Source organism: Cucurbita moschata, unplaced genomic scaffold, assembly GCF_002738365.1.
Source record: "Cucurbita moschata cultivar Rifu unplaced genomic scaffold, Cmos_1.0 Cmo_Scf00076, whole genome shotgun sequence".
Taxonomy (NCBI): domain Eukaryota; kingdom Viridiplantae; phylum Streptophyta; class Magnoliopsida; order Cucurbitales; family Cucurbitaceae; genus Cucurbita; species Cucurbita moschata.
The window spans coordinates 342,602-357,076 of record NW_019268592.1 but is presented as its reverse complement, the minus strand read 5'-3'; the positions used below and the strand labels follow the sequence as shown (position 1 = coordinate 357,076).

The 14,475-nt window shown below is 32.8% G+C and overlaps 1 long non-coding RNA gene across 1 annotated transcript; it reads left to right on the top strand.

Annotated features, from left to right (window-relative positions):
- Nucleotides 1–1,747: 1,747 nt before the first annotated feature.
- LOC111438520 lies at nucleotides 1,748–8,671 on the top strand. Its single transcript, XR_002709680.1, has 3 exons — nucleotides 1,748–2,070; nucleotides 7,944–8,051; nucleotides 8,547–8,671. It is a non-coding gene; the product is annotated as an uncharacterized LOC111438520 (long non-coding RNA).
- Nucleotides 8,672–14,475: the final 5,804 nt, after the last annotated feature.

The window sequence follows — 14,475 nt, the reverse complement described above, 5'->3', positions numbered from 1 at the left end:
TTGTGAAGAGTTTAATTATCTTCACGTCGGTCTTGTTCAAGTCGCAGTAAAATCATTGTTCAGACTTGGATTAGATATCCCAGTTCTTATCTCCCTTCGAGATAAGAGACATGAAGACTTCTCAAATTCTTTACTGGGAATGGTTCAATCTAATTTAGAAAATGGACCAGTCTATTTCAATTGCTATCTAAATTTTACTTTGTCACTGAACTACCCACACATATTATCAGTCTAAACTTACAGTCAAAAAACTTGAATATCAAGCTGAAACCCATTCTTCGGTCGTCATATTCAGAATTTATTAAAAGCTCATGAATACAAATATTTCTCCAAGAACATTAAGATCCTCGCCAAAGGGATCAATTATGCTCATAGAGGCAAATATTAGAAAGTCTTTCGTAACTGTTCCAAAAACTCTTTATTGGGATCAAATAAGCATAAATAATCTTTGAAAAATAGAAGATGCAAATCTTCCACATGTCCAAATCATTGAACATGACGACGGAAGCATTGAAATAAAATTCAGCGAAGAACCTTCGTCAGATTAGAAAGTAAGAGAATTCCCGAGTTCCAGACCGAATACTTCAGGAGTTCCAAACTCAATATATGACCCTTAAAGGTAAAAGAAGTCAGTTATGATCAAAGGAGGGCGTTAATACACTACGAAGATGGCTCAAAATCTCCAATCCATACTGATATGGATACTCAATCTGTCTACGAAAGTCAGCTTAATGTTATTAAAGCTGATTTCCAAATAGACAAGGAATTATTAAGAGCAGATTTCATATAATTTACCAACTCTTCAAAAAGAAACGTTTTCTTTCAAACCTACAAAGAAGATGAGTGATATGAATTAAGAGCTCAGTGGTATTCTCATATGGAAGCCATAGAAGAAAATATATCATTCTTTGAATGGTCGGAAGAAAATATTTTGCAGATATGCACCTTGACTTAGAGGAGCTGGAAGACTACCACAAGAAGTTGGAAGAAGTTGAATTTGACAACTACTACAGAGAAAAAGGTCAAAGTCAATCCTTTTAAAAGATATCAAAAATATCCAGCATCAAAACAATTATTCAAATAAGATTTTATCCACGATCACTACTTAACTTGAGAGTATTGAGGGAAAAATCTCGAATAAATCTGGTATTCAGCAAGAAAGTGCAAGCAGCTCTGTACCAAAGATTAATGAGTCAATACTAGTACTAATCTCGACATATTTACGAAAAGGGTTTCAAGAGAAGAGGTTGTAATAGCCAAAATAGAAGAAAAATTGGATTGGATTTTAAATCCTAGAGTAACACCTCAAGAATCATCTGTCAATGTCGTTAACAATTAGGACGAAATTCAGGAATTTGAAGATATTTGTCAATGTCGTTAACAATTAGGACGAAATTCAGGATATTTTTTTAGAGTAAGAACCCTCTTGAGAGGTAGTCTGTCAAGGGATTTTCGATCCCTTTATGGGAAAAATTTGAAAATCGAATCAAGATAAAATTGCTTGCCATATAGCAAAAATTTGTTTAGATATGAGATTCTTCACATCCTTTTCTAAAACAAATTTGGATGCTCTAGAATCCATTTTGATAACAAAGTTTTTGTGAATTAAATGTATACAGAGTACTATTGAAAGTATTTTTTTTTTCATTCGGTTGAGTAATTTTTTTTAGTAGAATTCCATATCCTTGAATGAAAGCGAACAATGGATTCTTTCTTGTCAAAAGACAGTTTTAGGATTCCTCTCTCCGCAACACAGAAACCACCTCCCTCAACCCTCTCCTCTCTCAGCAACACTGTCTAAGAAACCATCTCCCTCATCCCTCAACCCTCTCTCACTGCCGGCAACACTGTCTTGACAAAGAAATCATCTCCCTTCTCTCTCACTGGCGTACAACACTATTTTAGTAGAGAAGTCTCTCCCTCTCCCACCTATTTCGGCACGAGCAAACAACTCTCTCCCTTATTTCGGGAAGACCTTGCAACTCTCTCCCACCTATTTCGGCAAGACTATCTCAGCAAAAATCACTCTCCCACTATTTCGGCAAGCAGTGAACGGGTTCTTAGGTATGGGTTAGTTTAAAATCTTATGCCCATGTAGTTTTCATCCCCGGTTGGTTTAAAATCTTATGCCCATGTAGTTTTCATCCCCGGTTGGTTTAAAATCTTATGCCAGTTTTCATCCCCCTCTCTTTCTATTTTCCTTCTTTTTTAGATTTTGTTTAGTATTATGAGGTTTGGATTGGGGATTGAGGTCTTATAATAATTTTTCCTCTCAATCTAGTGATGTATGAGTGTATGAATGAATTTTTTTTGCTACTGCAATGTGTTATAGTAATTTGTCCTCTCAATCTAATGATGTATGAGTGTATGAGTGAGTTTTTTTTGCTGCTGTAATGACCATACTAATGTATATAAACGCATACTCCATATTTAATTTTTTTTGCTGCTGAAATTTGTTGTTACGGTGACTTTTCACTCGACATCACTAGAGTAGCAACATTTTGAGGGAAAAAACACATACTTATACTAATATATATTTGGAGCCGATAAACACACACTACTCCATCAATGATTATTCTGCTACAAAATAGATATATCCTCTTGTAAGAAAAATATTTGTAGCTTTCTAGTGATATATGAGTGAAATTTCTAGTAGAATAAGTAATATTGTAAGCGTATATTGAATCTTGCAAGATAATTATGGAAATTAGAAAAATAATTCAATTTGAGCGTCTTAATTTGTTTTCATTCTTTTAATTTTGCCATAGGCATTACACAAAGTGCCAACAAAGGGTGGTTTAAGGTTTAGCGAACTGATTGAAATTAAAGGTGTTGAACAGATAACTAACGGTAAGTTACCTTATTCTCACTGTCGTCTTATTTTTAGAAAGATTTGAATGTACTTGTTACACTACATTTTTACGCTCTTTATTATCATATATCTATCTATCTATCTATATATATATATATATATATTATGCTCCAACTTTAAAGATAATACAAATATACTAGAGTTATCGATATCTTATTTTCTTAAATAGTGATTGTGAATCAAGTTATCGACGGTCAAATTGATCATCCAATTAAGCATACCAGAGACTTCAAAATGTTCAACAAAGATTGGTTGTATTTGAATCGGTATGAGAATATAAGTATCAATACACTTTATTTTTAAGACACATATACTTATCAAAATTGACTTTGTCTAATAGTGCTACCGATGAGTACATGGAAGGAGCATGAAAATTTCTACAAGAAATGAAGAAAAGGAAGCTGGATGCCAAAAAGTTTCTATGTCCATGTAAAGAGTGTAGGAATATGAGACATTATGATATCCAAACCATATATGAACACCTAATCATTAAGGGAATGGACCCTACATATAATGTTTGGTATCATCACGGAGAAGTATGTGAGGAGGATGATGTTGAAAAAGAAGTTGATGATGCTCTTATGTTGGAAGCAACCATCTTATATAAGAGCACATGTATTGGAGAGGAGGACAAGAATGATTCTTTTACATCAAGGAAAGACAAAAATATTTCTCACAATATCCAAGAGGCAAACACTCCATTGTACACTGGATGTACAAAATATACAAAGATATCATCAGCTGTGGCATTGTATAAACTTAAGACATATAATGGTTGGTCAGATGCTAGTTTCACAAGCCTTCTGGAACTTTTGTATGACATGCTTCCAATTGATAATGTCATTCCAAGATCTATTTATGAAGTTCGAAAATTGTTCATGGAATTTGACTTAGGCTACCAAAAAATCCATGCATGTGTAAACGATTGTTGTCTATTTAGAAATGAGAAAGAAAAGTTAGAAAGTTGCCCTGAATGTAATACTTCAAGGTGGAAGATTGATAGACAAACGAATGCAATCAAGCAAGGTATACCTGCTAAAGTATTAAGATACTTTCCTATCATTCCGCGACTTAAACGAATGTTTAAAATATATGAAGTGGGTGAAAGTTCACGATGGCATTCTCAACATAAAAGTACTGATGGAAAGATTCGACATCCAGTTGATTTTGTTGCATGGGAGTTGATTGATAAAAAGTGGCCTGAGTTTGCCATGGACTCTCGTAATCTTAGGTTAGGCCTTGCTACAGATGGTTTTAATCCATTCTCCAACATGAGCAGTTGGCCAGTCATGCTTGTTACGTATAACTTGCCTCCTTGGTTATGTATGAAAAAGGAAAATATAATGTTAACGTTGTTGATTTCTGGCCCTAGACAACCAGGAAACGATATTGATGTCTACTTACAACCTCTTGTGGAAGATTTATAACATCTATGGAAAGGAGTACAAGCCTATGATATTGTAAGTAAAACATATTTCAATTTAAGAGCAATTCTCATGTGGACTATAAATGATTTTCCTGCATATGGAAATCCTGCTGGATGCACCACAAAAGGTAAATACGCTTGTCCAATTTGTGGAGATAATACTCGGTCTCTTTGGTTGAAGAATGGAAAAAAGTATTCATATATGGGTCATAGACGATTCCTGTCAAAGTTGCATCCATATCGAAGGAAAAAAAACATGGTTTGATGGGAAAATAGAAGAAGAATTACCTCCCAAAATTGCAACAAGTAGTGCAATTTATACCAAACTTTAAGACTTTGAAAATTGTTGGGGAAAATGTGAAAGCTTAAAAAGAAAGAGCAAGAAACAATGCACAAGTCAAAGGTGGAAGAAGCGATCCATTTTCTTCGATCTACCATATTGGAAGGTTGACAAGCTCTAAATTTATGGTGTATTTTATTGAGTTTCAAGTTATTAAGTTTCAAACTTTGGCCACTGACCATTTGAAATGTAATTTATTGTGTAGGAATTACCAATACACCACAACTTGGATGTCATACATGTAGAAAAGAATGTATGTGAGAGTATTGTAGGTACAGTATTAGATATAAATGGAAAGTCAAAAGATGGAATTAATGCAAGAAATGATTTACAACTTTTGAAAATTCGGCCAGACCTATATCCTCAAGAGCGAGGTGGTCGAACTTACCTACCTCCTGCTCCACATACATTGTCGAAGTTTGAGAAGAAATTATTTTGTTCAAAGTTGTATAAGCTAAAGTTGCCTGATGGATACAGTTCCAACATTTCAAAGTGTGTATCATTACAAGATTGCAAAGTGATGGGATTGAAGTCTCATGATTGTCATGTATTGATGCAACAACTTTTATCTGTGGTGCTTAGATGCTTGCTCCCGAAAGGTCCAAGACATGCAATATATAGGCTATGTTCATACTTTAATAGACTATGCCAACGTGTCATTGATAGAGAAATTATGTTACACATTGAAAAAGAGGTAGTGGACATTTTTTGCCTTCTTGAACGGTACTTTCCACCTTCATTCTTTGATATAATGATGCACTTGGTTATCCATTTGGGACGTGAAGCTCGTATATGTGGTCCTGTTCAATATCGCTGGATGTACCCATTTAAAAGGTGAATTATTTGCTTCTTAATATCAAGTTGGTAATAATTGTGGTCATCTTCATAATCTTTATGTCTCATTTAGATATATGAAGGTATTGAAAAGTTATGCACGAAACAAAGCACGACCAGAAGGGTGCATTGCAGTGTGCTGTGTAGCGGATGAATGTGTAGACTTTTCAAAAAGGTATTTTAAACACTCGATTGAAGTTGCACATAATGAACATCATGATCAAAAATATGAAAATGATGTCATTCTAGAAGGTCGTCCTATATCAGCTGGGACTTCGATTACATTATCCGATGATGTACTAGAAAATGCACATCGATATGTCTTGTTCAACACAGCAGTGGTGGAACTGTTTATCCAGTGAATAATTTCCATCACGGTTAAAATCTAAGGTATTGTAGCATACTATTCCATGAACCATTGAAGATACAAAACTACAACACAGTCTATCTAACAAGTAGTTATTTTTGTTCTTAGCAGATTCAAATAGATTCATCCAATGTAGTTTACTCTGACTTGTTAAAATGGCTTGCTAAAGGACCAAGAAAATGTGCAATGTCTTACACAGGGTACATCATTAATGGACAACGATTTCAGATAAAGAGTTTGGAAAAATCAACCTAAAATAGTGGTGTTTCTGTAGATGCAGCTACATTATGTAGATCTAATGCAAAGGATAAATCGCAAGTTATGGACGTAGTTGCATACTATGGGGTCTTACAAGAAATTATCTTGTTAGATTATTATGCCTACCAACTTCCAATTTTTAAATGTGATTGGGCAAATGTTCGTAATGGAGTAAGAATTGAGGAAGGGTTCACTCTTGCTAACTTACATCAAAGTCAAAGCATATTTGTACGTGAGCCTTTCATCTTGGCCTCACAAGCCAAACAGGTGTTTTATGTTAGAGAAAATGATACCTCAAATTGGTATGTCTTATTAAAAGGACCACATAGAGGATTTCATGACTTTGATATGTACGATCATGAATATAATGGTACGATGGTTATCAATGAACAAATTCTAAGTACATTGGAAGACATTGATGAAAATGATGAGATCACTTATGCAAGAGAAGATTGCGAGGGCGTTTTTATTTGATGAACAATTTGGGACATTGTATAAATATTTTTTGTGAACATATTATACTTCATATATAATTTTTATTTTGTGATGATCCTTTTGTGATTGGTGTGTAATTGCATTCTTGATTTTATTTTCATTTCATGCATAATGATTATCTATTAATTTTGGTTTCAGGTTCGAATGGAGGGAGATAAGGTACCACCTCAAACTTTAGGACACAAAGAAGATATCGGTTGTTTAAAAGTCACTCGAAGAAAAATGTCTCATCATACTAAACATTTTGAAAAAAGTACGGGGGATATTGATATTACTCTACTTAGAAAATGTAGACGTAGAAAGATTTGTAGTAATGAAATGTTGCATGACCACAAATTACAAGTTGAAAGGGTTGAAGGAGAAAAATCACCTATACCTAACCACATATCTCCTATTATTGCCCTCCCTGAACCCTTTTCACCTAACGGTAATGGGAAGACATTGAAACCTAATCATATTTCAATTCCTACATTAGACTCCCCAGCTGCTCACACAAGATTAGCAACCAGTAGGCAATTTGAAGTTTGTAATGAAAATAGAACTGAAAAAGAAGATCATATAATTAGTGGAAACCCCCTTGAAACAATAACACTATCAAAAAGAAAAAGAGGCCCTACAAAGATGAAGACAATAGCTGTCGATGGACAATCTAGAGTGAAACTTGTTTTTAATGAATATGGACAACCCATAGGGGATGAATCAGTAGGATTGGCTTCTTTTGTTGGTCCACTTGTAAGGGAGGTTGTACCTGTGACATTAGAGAATTGGAAGAAATTACCTACAAGGCTAAAATTAGTGTTATGGAAGTCTATATGAAGTTATTTTAATTCATTTATCTAGTTTTAATAATCATTTGTATAATATTACTTCTAACTATTTGGTTCTTCAGTCAAGGTACATTGTGAACAACTATTGGCAGAAAAAGTTTCTTTTTCAACAAATGGGTAGATTATAGAGGGCTGAAAAATCTCGTATGGTAAAACAAATTCGCAATGCCCCAACAAAAGAAGCTCTACTGCACAGATAATTTGCAATCGGTAGATGATTGGATGGACTTTGTCAAAGAAAAAACTAGTGCAAATTTCATGGTAATGAATATTTATATATCGAAAAACTTACCCATGATATTTTTGAAATTATTATATACTTCGATATAACAAGAACATATGTTGTCCTATTGAGTAGTTGAAAAGTGAAAAGTTTAAAGCCATGAAGAAGAGACAACTCCCACATACATGCAGTAGGAAAAGATATGCCCGTCTGGCTGAAGAGATGGTAAATATCAATATTGTAGTTTTATTCTACTCTCATGTTATATGTGTGAATTTAGTATATTTATTTCATTTTGCAGAAGAAAAGTTCTTCGGATCCAACTTCGATATCAAGGATTATGTTATGGACAAAGGCTCACACAAAGAAAGATGGACAACCGGTGAATTCACAAGTTGCTGAGACACTCGTATGTTAAACATATTTGAAAATTACTTATTTTTAAGTTTGCAAGTATTATGTTTATTGATATCCTTTGTTTATGAAGTATGTGAAAGGGGCGGTTGAAGTGGTTTCCTATTGGTATGAGCGGTTGAACAAAATATAATTACTTATCATAAGATTGAGCGTATGTGGTGGTGGTGGTGGGGTGAGGGTAGGGGTGGGGGTGGAGACTTTTGAAAAAAGTACTTGATTTGATTTTTTTTTTCTTATAACATGTGTTAAACTTGTTTGAAAATGACTCTTTTTTTTATACTTCATTGGATATGTGAAAAGTTTGGAAGTATTGTGTTTGTTGGTGTCTCTTATTTATAATGTAAATGAAATGGGCAGTTGAAGTGGTTTTTTATTAGTAGGAGCACATTGAATAAACAACTGATTCTGTTGAGATGTTTTTGATCATGTCTCTTAACTTATAAGATGTGTGAAGCAATTATGGACAATTGACATTTTTTAAATGTAGGAGCGCATTGAACAAGCCGAGATTGAGACAAAAACTTCATCAAATAATATTGTTGATGATGCCTTGAGTAAAGTTCTTGGACCGGATCGTGGGCATGTAAGAGGACTTGGATTTGGAGTGACTCGTTCAAAATTGTCTCTCTTGTCTCAACAAGAAAATAGATACATGACTGTTGAGAAAGAATATTTGAAGATGGGGGAAGAAATGATGGAAATGAAATCAATGTTTTCAAGTTTTATGAAGAAACAGGTACATTTTTTAAAATTAAGTTATATAAATTTCACATTCATGAGTTTATTCCATATATATTTTAATTGAAATTTTCGTAGATTGACCTAACCGAGGAAGCCTCTAATGGTATTGGAAGTATACCAAAATCAACAAATATCCATTCAAATTTGACAATACCTTCTCCTACAGTAAGTTGATTTTCTAATTTAACGAATAAAATTATTGATTTCATTATTACTATCAAGTTCTCAATGCTTTTATTCTTCTTCTTGTAGAGCATCAATAATGATACTCAAATTAAGTGTAAGTTACTAGATTGGCATGACTCAGGAGAGATTGTTGCAGAAGGACAATGGTCTTCTAATGATCTAGCTGCTCTTGTTCATCATATCCCTATTGGACCACATGCTATTAGAGTATGGGTTGATATACCAAGGAAATGCAATGCCTGGCCTACATCAGAAATGACATATATTGAAGAAGCTGTGGGTAGTATAGTTGCTTCGCCATCCAACAAAGTAATTATCAGTATGTAATTTTTAAAGTTTATTTATTTAAATTAATGAAATAATTTTTTTATTAGTTAATTAAAGTGTTCACATAATCATATATTCAAATATATTTTGTATATTTATATAGGTGAATAGAGTGATGCATGCCTTATTCATGCCAATGATGAATTTGAAGATGACACTTCTCTACCTGATAAACTTGAAGCCAAACTTGGTGAATTTTGTATTTTGTAAACTACTTTATGTTTTTTTTTTTTTGTAATTGGGCAAAAACTTTATCTTGCATGGTTGAAACTTCCTCATTAATATGTAAGTAAATCATGAAACTTTGTTAAGAATGAGATAGAAAATATAATTGGGAAGGTGTGTATTATCATTGATATTGATATCCTTTAAATAGGATACAAGTTAGTACAAATGAGGAAAATATAAAATAATTAAATACTAGAATAAAATAAAATATACTATAAATCTAATCATAAATGGAAGAATATTAAGATATAATATCTAAGATATATTCCATAAATAATATATCTCAACACTCCCCCTCAAGTTGGAGAGTGTATGTTAATCACGTCCAACTTGTCTTTTAACTTGTCTTTACGGTAGGTAAATAACACCCAAGTTGTCTTTCACTCTTGTCTTTTCAATAATGAAAATATCCGTAAAAAAATAGACTGCCTTTGATTGGTTTGCATTTTTAGACTTTCAAGAAATTATTGAATTTTCAAGAAAGATGCAAGACTCAGAAATAGGCCGCAATGATTGACTCGAGGATTGGTAACTTGTCCCATTTAATTTGATTTGGAACAAGTGAATATCCTCCCTGATCATTTCTTGGTCCATGCATAAATGCTTTAGAAATAGACCGCAATGATTGACTCGAGGATTGGTAACTTGTCCATTTAATTTGATTTGGAACAAGCGAATATTCTCCCTGATCACTTCTTGGTCCATGCATAAATGCTTTAGTGGATAATAACACCAAGATCGGTGCTTTGGATCACTTGAGAGGCTGTGAAAGAAAATACGAACATCTTGAATATGTCACCTTAGAGCTTGGTGAGAAATTTGAAGATGCTTATAATGTATTCTTGATATTGGATGATTGACGATGGTAAAGACTTCACTGATTGGTTAGGGTTTGGCTTTATGTTTAATACTCCCCTTCGACTCAGAGTCCAAGGGGGTATTAGGAATACCACGATCGATGCTTTGATATTAGGAATATCAAGATCGATGCTCTGATACCATGTTAAGAATGAGATAGAAAATATAATTGGGAAGGTGTGTATTATCATTGATATTGATATCCTTTAAATAGGATACAAGCTAGTACAAATGAGGAAAATATAAAATAATTAAATACTAGAATAAAATAAAATATACTATAAATCTAATCATAAATGGAAGAATATTAAGATATAATATCTAAGATATATTCCATAAATAATATATCTCAACACTCCCCCTCAAGTTGGAGAGTGTATGTTAATCACGTCCAACTTGTCTTTTAACTTGTCTTTACGGTAGGTAAATAACACCCAAGTTGTCTTTCACTCTTGTCTTTTCAATAATGAAAATATCCGTAAAAAAATAGACTGCCTTTGATTGGTTTGCATTTTTAGACTTTCAAGAAATTATTGAATTTTCAAGAAAGATGCAAGACTCAGAAATAGGCCGCAATGATTGACTCGAGGATTGGTAACTTGTCCCATTTAATTTGATTTGGAACAAGTGAATATCCTCCCTGATCATTTCTTGGTCCATGCATAAATGCTTTAGAAATAGACCGCAATGATTGACTCGAGGATTGGTAACTTGTCCATTTAATTTGATTTGGAACAAGCGAATATTCTCCCTGATCACTTCTTGGTCCATGCATAAATGCTTTAGTGGATAATAACACCAAGATCGGTGCTTTGGATCACTTGAGAGGCTGTGAAAGAAAATACGAACATCTTGAATATGTCACCTTAGAGCTTGGTGAGAAATTTGAAGATGCTTATAATGTATTCTTGATATTGGATGATTGACGATGGTAAAGACTTCACTGATTGGTTAGGGTTTGGCTTTATGTTTAATACTCCCCTTCGACTCAGAGTCCAAGGGGGTATTAGGAATACCACGATCGATGCTTTGATATTAGGAATATCAAGATCGATGCTCTGATACCATGTTAAGAATGAGATAGAAAATATAATTGGGAAGGTGTGTATTATCATTGATATTGATATCCTTTAAATAGGATACAAGCTAGTACAAATGAGGAAAATATAAAATAATTAAATACTAGAATAAAATAAAATATACTATAAATCTAATCATAAATGGAAGAATATTAAGATATAATATCTAAGATATATTCGATAAATAATATATCTCAACAAACTTCAATGAAGAATGAATACTTTTTTTTGTATTTAATGTGTTATAAAATATCTTTATTAGGATAGGAAAAATGTATAACCGAGCGGTATAAAGAAATTTATAGAAAAAATAAATGCTATCGATATGCATATAATTAAATAATTATAAATGATTCATTACCTAGATAGCATACTATTTTAGCTATATTAAACATATTATAGCTTAATAAACATTGCTATAAAACGTTTTCATGACAACCAATATAAGCTATAGATTCATACTATATTATAGCATTCATTATAGCTATAAAAAAACGCTATATAAGTCTCAAACTTTTAATAACATGGGCTATCACGACGTACGAAAAACGCTATGAAAAGTCTATGATATCATTTTTCGTAAGCTATCGTACTTGTTGTTTGTTGTAGTGGCAAATGGGTCTGATATTTTGAAGAAAATCAAACACATAATTGAGACATCCCAAAAATCTCTGAAGTTGGGTTTTATCCGTGATTTAATTCGAAAAATTTGAGGCAAATTCAATGGATCTTTTGAATGGGTTTAATTAGACCCAAATGAACTTCAAATACAAAAAACTCAATTTTGATTGAAAAAGTTAAATTTTAGCTTAGACTCAACTAAACCATTTTTTTTACTCGGGTAAAAAATGTTTGAAGATGCTTAAAATGTTGATCGATATTTTGAGAAAAAATCAGAACATTGTCAATATAAACAATTGAAAAGTATTGAAAAGGATTGAAAATATCATTCATAAATTTTTGAAATTCTGACGGAGCGTTTTTTAGCCCAAATGGCATAGCGTTCCATTCGTATCGTCTGAAAGGGAGGTTAAAAGCTGTTTTGTATTTGTCTCTTTCTGAAATCCGGTTACGACAGAATCCTGACTTCATATCAAATTTTGAAAATACTTTCGCATTTGAAATTTTTTGCATTAAATCTAATTTATTTGGAATTGGATATCTAATCCATTCCAAAACCTTATTTAAGGGTTTATAGTTTATTACCAGTTGCGGGACTTCACGTTCCTTCCCTGCTTGTTCTTGACGTAAAAAGTCGTGCATGACCAGGGCATCTTGGATGACCCTTTTGGAAAAAATCATTAATTTATGCTTCGCAAAATGTTACTAATTCTTTATTCATTTGAATAGGTCGGGCCCTTCGTAGAAATATTTTTCTCCATGAAGTTTTTGATATAAGGAAGATTGAAATGGTATAATTGAGTAATGAAAGGAGTACCTAGGATTAATTCTTGTCCTTAATCGAAGACTAATAATTTGTTTGTACTTCTCCTTCAAAAAATTTAACATAACAATTTCTCAAATTTCCAACTTTCTTCCATGGGTAACCCAAAACAAAAGTGAGAAATTAGAAAGCTGGAAAGTTCAGACATTATTTATTCAAAGTATAATTTGTTAAAGTGTAATGCATTCCATTGTATAATATGAAAACAAAGGCGGAAATGAAAGAAAATATATGAAATCAACAATAGCAATGACATACATGATGACTCCCAACATGCTTACAAAATCCTCCTTTCTCACATCCAGAAATGCAGTGAGTCCAACATTTGCCATCGGCTTGATTGTCTACTCCAGCTTGCAAGCTCCCAAACTAGGATGGTTGTTACAACACAATTGAGTCTTTGCATTCAAACTCCCAGTAACTCTACTCATTAATTTTCAATAAGAAAAAAACAACACTAAAAATTTATTTAATAAGAAAAAGAAGGTAATGAAGAAGCAGGTGAACATTGCTCCTACTTTTGTCATTTCTTTTGATTGTGTTGTAAAAAATTGTTGAAATGTGTGATGTAGTTGCAAAGGAAGATGGTGGATTTTTATTGTACAATTTTGAGGACAAACTTTATAACAAAGCTTATTACTGACACAATCTGTATCAAACTTTGAAAGGAAAATATGTAAATTAGTCTGTATTAAACTTTGAAAGAAAAATATGTAAATTATTTTTAAACCGATTTAAAGATTAATTTTTTACCATATAAATTTATTTATTTCTAACCACTTACATTTCACCCTATCAATATTATATAAACATTTCACCCTATCAATATTATATAATATGCATTGTAATTTATCTTTTTTTTTCTTTTTTTATGTCCAAGAGAAGCATATACTTTACCATTTATCACGAGAAACAATATATTAATAAGAAGTTTGACAATTTGAAATATTACATATATAGGTTGTGTATTAGTATATCGACCACGTTGAAATTAGAAAATGCAAACACATGCAAGTCTCCTCGTATGTTCACGGTCTTCTTCGTTGATCACAGTCAGCATTGACAACAATTAATGGGCAGCCAGCATGTCCTCTTCACCTTTTCTCATTACATCACTATAATGACCAAAATTTTAAGCTCCTTGAAGCATGAACTGCAATATAGTGTGATTTGGAACGGATAAAAATACAATATCAAACAGAAAAGAGCTTGGAAGATTTTGTGATCAATATGGATGCAAGGGGATAGAAGCTCCCTCGACCTCCAGAAGATAGAAGGTCAAAACGTATAAAAAATCATATAGGCCTAGAGAAAAGTATTGGAGTAAACCCATGCAATCTCAAAAGCCAACATATTCAAAGAAAAGGTATGCCTCTACAAAAAAAACTCCAGAAGAAGGGCACTATGTCAATAAGTGTCCGATAAGAGGAAAGATCAATGAATTAGACATTGATCAAGATCTGAAAAATCAGTTACTACAATTAGTTTTAACCGATTCAGAATAATTCAGCGATGGAGAAATCCTTGAACTTCAAGAAGAATCCGATTCATAT